Below are 7,809 nucleotides of genomic sequence, written 5' to 3' on the forward strand. Positions count from 1 at the left end.
CCTCGCCCCGCACCTGGCGCCTGCGGACGCACCTGCACCCGCACCCGCACCTGCGGACGCGCGCGCATAGACAGCCTTCTCCCGCCCATAGAAACCAAACTGTGACCCTATCACCGGAAGGTAGCTTTGTCCTATGGGTGGTCAGCGCTCATCTCCCTCTTTGGAGGAGTATTTTCCATTCTGTGTTCAGATGATGTTAATTTCTGTAAATAAACGACAGTCGTGCAGCAGTGGACGTGTGAACGCCTGCAGTGGCATGGTGCTGTCGGTGCTGCCTGCAGCGTGTCAGTCAGGCGCTGAGTGAAGAGGCGGAGGGAACCCGCCCAGCTAGTGACACTGAACATCCAAGCTAGCGAGCTCTCGGGGGGCAGGAGGGGGCTGCGGCGGCTCCTTCTTCCCGGGAGTCCGCGGGGGCATTCAGACCTGGAAATGATGCATCACTTAGCCAAGTTCATGTGCTTTCTACAGCATTCCTGTCATAGAATGAGAGCTGGAGCCTCCTCTCCCCACCTCCACACACACTCACACACACTCACACACACACTCATACACACTCACACACACTCACATACACACTCTCACATACTCACACACACTCACATACACACACTCACACACATACTCTAATACTCTTACACTTACACACACACACACTCACATACACACTTTCACACACACACACATACTCTAATACTCTTACACTCACACTCATACACACACACTCACACACATACTCTAATATTCTTACACTCACACACACACACACTCACACACACACTCACACACATACTCTAATACTCTTACACACACACCCTCCCTCTCCCCACTCCTCTCTCTCTGACCCTCCCCTTGCACACTGTGTTGGGCAGGTGAGGCAGGAGGGACGGAGCAGCGGTTTCTGCCGTGTTCGCATGGGCCACACTCTAAGCCGGAGGGAGACACAGCACCAGCTGCTCCTGGGCCCTCAGTGCCCGCGGAACCATGTCCTGGGGCCCGAGCCTGCACTCCCCACCCCGCACCCCACACATCTGACCACAGAGCACGGTCCTGGAGCACGTGGGAGGCCAGCCTCTGCTCGCCCGCCACACGCCTGGTGACCTCCTCAGCCCCCTGCTCAGCCCTGGTCAGCACCCCCCACACCCCCAAATGACAAGGGATCTTTTCTTAAGCAAAAATGGACATGGATCTTTAAAATAACAAAACCGAGGTACAGTTAAATACACACGGTCCCTGGTGGGCTGGCAACCCCCACGGCAGTCCCAGACTCTCCCTGGTCTCCAGCAGCCTGGAGAGGAGGCAGAGCAGCCCCCCACAGGCCTCCATCAGCCCGGGTTCCTGCCACCCCGCGCCCCCTGGCGGCCAAAGTGGATTTCTGCAGCATTTTCTTTTACAACACAAACCAATGAAAAGAACCACCTCTTTCTAACAGTACTTTGTTGCACACAGCAATTTATTTAGTGACAGGGCCGTCGTTTCTAGAGCCCGAATTGTGCTCTGTGGTTGACTGTGGACTCTTCCGCTGTACAGGAACGGGTAAAAGTAGGTTTACAGTTGTGAGTGTGCAAAACAGAATTTATTCTTGTATTATTTATTAATTATTGTTTGATTTATTTGAATTACAACTGCAAATCTACTTTCCCCCGCTCTGTGTGTTCTCACCATTTAATGTTTAATTTTACACGTTGGTTTTTAAGTCACTGAGTTCATGCCTCACAAAACACACGATGAAGGAGCAGAAACGGGTCTCGCTCCTTCATACGCCCCAGAATGGAGAACTGGAACGCGGCTCAGGAAAAAGCCTTCGGTGCCTGGCCGGGCAGCTCAGCTGGTTAGATCATCCTCCTGGTGCACCAAGGTTGCGGGTTCGAGCTCAGGTCAGGGCACAGACAAGAACCAACCCATGGATGCATCAATAACTGGAACAACAAACTGATGTTTCTCTGTCTCCCTCTTGCAAATCAGTCAGTAAAAATTTAAGAAAAAGCTCTTGTCCATATGAGCATTTTAGAATATGTAAATTATCAATAAAATGCAGTGAAAACAGTCCTCTTCGGTGCGATATAAACAGGCAGTTTGTTAACTTACTGGGATGTGGGGGGAGGATGGGGAGCTGGATAGAACAGAGACTCAGATATACTCTGTGAACATCTCTCACACACTGTCGGCCTCTGCAGGGAGGCCAGGGCTGCCTTCAAGTGCAGCTGCAGGGAGGCCTGCACCGATTCTCTTGCATGACCCACGCCAGTGTGCATGTGAGCTCTAACTTTCATTTCTTTAGAAAAATATTTGCAAAGTAATCTGAGAGCATAATCATTCTGGATTTAAAAAATTTTCCCTCTGTTTTACAATTGCCTTATACTCCAGTAATTGTTTAATTATATATATATATATATATATATATTGACTTTAGAGAGTAAGGGAGAGGGAGAGAGAGAAATTTCAATGATGAGAGAAAATCATGGATTGGCTGCCTCCTGCACACCCCCACTGGGGATCGAGCCTACAACCCGGGCATGTGCCCTGACAGGGAATCGAACCATGACCTACTGGTTCATAGGTCGACACTCAACCACTGAGCAACACAGGCCGGCTAATTTTATTTTTTAATTTTTACAGGAGTTATTTGAGGCAAACCGATGACGTATGCCGGGGAGCAAGAAAGATGGCAAATGCTCTCTCCTGTAAACTTCCAACCGTCTCCACTAGGTGTCTCTAGCAAATTTGCATAGTCACCTAGGAGACATTAAAGGCAAATTATGGCCAAGTTCTTGTCTTGGCTAACTTCTTGCAATGGGTCACTTTTAAACGACATCATCACATTTTAAACACACCATTTTCCTTAAATAACTCATTCCTTTTATTGTGTTTAAAATTTTCATTACCTGCTTTTTACTGGAAAATATGGGGAAGTAAACAGGTGAAAAACCCACCATCCAAACACTACTGCTGTTGATAATTAGTCAATGTCCCTAAAATTGTTTTCCCTCTAAGCATAACAGAATGAAAATGTGAGCCACGGAGTGGGAGGAAATACTTACTTATAATCTGGCAAAGGACCTGCATCCAGAAAATACAAAAGACTTCTTCAAGTCAACAAGAAAAAGACAGAAAGCCCAACCTAAAAATGGCCAAAGACTCTTTACAAACGAGAGTATTTAAATGAGAAGGTGGTCAACATCACTAGTCATTGGGGAAATGCATTAAAACCACCTAAGGCAGTGGTCGGCAAACTCATTAGTCAACAGAGCCAAATATCAACAGTACAACGATTGAAATTTCTTTTGAGAGCCAAATTTTTTAAACTTAAACTATAGAGGTAGGTACATTGTTATTAACTTCATTAGGGTACTCCTAAGGCTGAGGAAGAGCCACACTCAAGGGGCCAAAGAGCCGCATGTGGCTCGCGAGCCGCAGTTTGCCGACCACGGACCTAAGGGTACCGCTGGCCCTCCCCCGCCCCCCAGAATAGCCAAGATCCAATCAATATCATCTTTGTGAGAATTTGGAGCAACAAACAGTCTCTTACAATGCCGGTGGGAGCGTAAGTTTATATCATTTAGGAAACATCTGGCGATATTTCATCAAGCTGAATATGCTTATTCTACGACCCTTTCCTAGGTACATACCCAACAGAAATGCATGTACGTATCCATCCAAAGACATGCACAAGGCTGTCCACAGCAACACTGTTCACAATAGACAAAACCTCAACACCAAGCAAAGCCTCAGCTGCAGCGGGGTGAGCAGGCGTGCCACGGTCCACGGAAAAGGAAGGAAACCACGTGGATTCACCTCCCGTGCACGACGGTGAATGAAAGAAGCAACGCACCACCCATTCTGTGCGCTGCCGGGTACACGATGCTCAAAACCAAGCCGAACTAATGGAATGAGCCACCGAGGTCCCCCTCAGAAATGTGCTTCTTAGGAAGTGTCTTGGCTGAAGAGAGCTGCCTGGCCCCAGGTGGCACCCCTAATCCCGGGCTGGGTATTGGAGCCCTCGCCCCAACGTAGGGGAACTCTGAAGGGTCATGCTAGCGTCCAAGCTCACCATGGAGATAGGTGGAGACTGCAGTTCAACCCAGCTTCAACCTCTGCCCAATCACGTTTCTTTACTCCGTCTTCTCCCCTCCCTTCGCCTTCCCTCCTCTTCTCTCCTCTCCCCCATGGATGGGTCCCAGCTGCCTGGTAACCCTGGAGTCGGCTTCTGTGGGAACCTCCTCTCCCAAGTGAGAGTAGTCATGCTTTTGGGGAGGTAGTGAGTGGAAAGGGGCAGAAGAGAACTTTCAGGGGTGCCAGCATAATGTTCTGTAACTTGACGGCAGACACACAAGTGTGTTTACTTGGTAATAGTTCATTTCGTTTACTTACTGTTGGTATGTTCTACTTTAATGAAAACATTTACAATACACCCTGGCCGGTGTGGCTCAGTTGGTTGAACATGGTCCTTAACTGGAGTCCCAGTCAGGGCAAATGTCCGGGTTGTGGGCTCCATCCCCAGCGGGGGGCGTGCAGGAGGCAGCCAATAGATGATTCCCTCTCACATGGATGTTTCTCGCTCCCTCTCCTTTCCTCTCTCTGAAATCAATAAAAACATATTGTTAAGAGAAAGACCACTATTGGCAGTTTAGATTAAAAAACAACAACACTAAACTGAAGGTCATTCTGCCTGACTAGTATCCTGTAAAAGTGATAAGGTCATGAAGACAAGGAAGGGCTGAAGAGCTGTCAGAGGTTGGCGGGAGCTCAGGAGACATACGTGTCACAAGGAGGCCTGGATTAGATCCTGGAATAGAAAGATGTGGGCGGGAGACGGGTGAGAGCGAAGTCAGGTCTGTGTGAGGGTTCGGTGAGGTACTGACAGCAATGCCAACTTCTCCCTTTTGATCATTGTACTATGGCTGCGTAGGACGTTAACATCAGAGGAAGCTGGGGCAGGGAGCTCTCTGTTCTATCTTTGTAACTTCTCTGTAAGTATGAAATTATTTCAAAGTAAAAGATTGAGATAAAAAAGAAGACTGACAATACCAAGTGAGGGCAAGGAGATGAAACAAGAGAACTGACAGGAGAGGTATAAATTCTTGCAACCACTTTGGAAAACTGTTTGGTATCAACTAATCAAGGTGAAAGCGTGTATAGCCTGTGATTTAGCAACGACACTCGCTCCTAGGTATACACGACAGAAATTCACACGTGTGTGTGCCAGAGAATATAAATCATCCAAATATCCATCAACAGAAGAATTTAAAAAATACATATTGGAAATGAAATCACTACAACAGCAACGTCATTTTTAGCAAAAGAAATCAGACACAATATACTGTTTGATTCCAATTAAAGTTCAAACACAGGCAAAACTATTCTGAGGGGTTAGAAATCAGAATGAAATTTACCTCTGGGTAGAGGGGAGGAGCCGTAATTTGTCAGGGTCACAAAGGGACTTTTTGGGGTGCTCTAATACTCAAATTTCTTGGTATTAGAGTTTAATACATACCGTTTTTTAAATATTTATTATAACTCATTGATTTTACCCTTATGACTTATACAGTTTTCTGAATGTATTTATACTCTATAAACATTCTATAAATTAGAAAACAAGTATATTTTAAAAATCGTGTAACTGGGTTCCATTCCCAGTGCCTTGGTTTGTATTGGATGCTTGTGCAAAGAGGGAAGCCATCACGGAGGCTGTTGCATAGGCCTTAGAGGAGCGTGCGGAGGGAGGGGCCAGGCGAAACGCATTAGAGAGATACCCAGGAGATAACACTGGCAAGACTTCAGGGTTTAGTGCAGTGATGGCGAACCTATGACACGCGTGTCAGAGGTGACACACGAACTCATTTTTTTGGTTGATTTTTCTTTGTTAAATGGCATTTAAATATATAAAATAAATATCAAAAATAGAAGTCTTTGTTTTACTATGGTTGCAAATATCAAAAAATTTCTATATGTGACACGGCACCAGAGCTAAGTTAGGGTTTTTCAAAATGCTGGCACGCCGAGCTCAAAAGGTTCGCCATCACTGGTTTAATGGAAGGTGGTTAACGACCTGAAACTATGCTTTCAGCCATAGGATCGGATGAATTATTCTTAGCAGGAGAGGAGAATAATGAAAAGTGATGTTTTTTAAAAGTTAACTTGTGTTCCCCTGAGAGCATACGCGACCTTCTACAAGGTCAACCTACTTAGTTTACCATGTGCTTGCTGGTCACTTACCAGCCTCTTGATGGAAGGGTCCTGATTTCATACTCTTCTTTTTTTAAATCCTCACCCGAGGATATTTTTCCATTGATTTTTAGGGAGAGTGGAAGAGAGAGGGAAAGACAGAGAGAAACATCGATGTGGAAGAAACACATCCATTGGTTGCCTCCTGCACGAGCCCCGACCAGGGCCCAGGCTGGGGAAGAGCCTGCAACCGAGGTACGTGCCTGCCCTTGACCAGAATCGAACCCGGGACCCTTCAGTCCGCAAGCCGACGCTCTATCCACTGAGCCACACCGACCGGGGCTGATGTGATACTCTTTCTACCTCTACTCTCCAGGCTCTGAGACAATCTTCTCCTGGGTCTCCTCCTACTTCTGTGGCTGGTCCTGCCTCGCTCCTGCTCCTAGACGAGCTGGTAAATGCGGCCTTGTTCAGAGCCCCTCAGCCCAGTCTCTCTCTTATACTCTTTCTACCTCTACTCTCCAGGCTTTGAGACGATCTTCTCCCGGGTCTCCTCCTACTTCTGTGGCTGGTCCTCCTCGCTCCTGCTCCTAGACCAGCTGGTAAACGCGGCCTTGTTCAGAGCCCCTCAGCCCAGTCTCTCTCTAGGCCAGGGGTGGGCAATGTCTGGCCTGCGGGCCGCAGAAGGCCCGAGAACTCACTTGGCCTGGCCCCGCCAAGGCATCAGGGGAGAGCTGACGGACTGTTTCCCCACACAGAGCAGGCCCATTTCTAAGTGGCTAACTCTGTGCGGCCTGAGATGATGTGGTGAAGAGCCAAGCCGGCCTTGGCAGAGAAAGGTCCCCCACCCATCCAGGTGAGGCCCTTCCCCTCGAGGTTGGAAACAGCCTCCATGGCGAGGGTTGCCAAGCCCCGCCCTCTCTGCTGAGCCTCTCACAGCCCCACCTGCAAGTCTCACAGGCCTCGCAGACACTGTGCCAAACGCGGGCTCCCTTCCCGCCCCCCCTCCTTCCCCCAGGCCTCCTCACCCTCTCGCAAAGGCTACCACCCATCCACCCGTGTGGAGCCAGGACCTTGTGAGTCATTCTCCCGCCTCCTTCCCAGCCTGGCACCCAGCATCCCGCCTGGGGTGTGGCACGCTCCCCACAGCGCTCTCCATCCGCGTCCTCTGTCCCCGCTGCTCCACGGTGCCCCCCAGCCCGAGCCTCACCTCTCCCCTTCCTACACGGCCACTCCCACTCCCACTCCCACTCGCGCCCTCGCACGCGTTCTCCACGCTGCAGCCACAGCGACCCTTAAAGGCACACAGCCCTCCTGCACACCCTCCCACGGGCCGCACGGGAGCCAGGCCACACTCCATGCTGCCCATGGAGCACAGGTATCTGTCTGGCTGCTCCCGCCTCGTCTCCAACCTCCTCCCCCGTCTCCCCCTCGCCAGCTCCTCACTCGGCTTCACTCGCTGCCGCCCGGGCTGCTCTGTGGTGGGAAAGGCCTCCCTGCGCCTTCCCTGGCCTCTGCTCGCGCCTCAGGGTCTCCTGCTCCTTCCTCAGGGGCCTCCCAGTCTCTGATGGGAACCGGGTCCCCTCCTCTTCTCCTGCTCGGAGCACCGGGTACCCCCCCTGTGGACGGGGCTGACTGGCTCCCCAC

Source organism: Myotis brandtii, unplaced genomic scaffold (genome assembly GCF_000412655.1).
Source record: "Myotis brandtii unplaced genomic scaffold, ASM41265v1 scaffold381, whole genome shotgun sequence".
Lineage (NCBI taxonomy): Eukaryota > Metazoa > Chordata > Mammalia > Chiroptera > Vespertilionidae > Myotis > Myotis brandtii.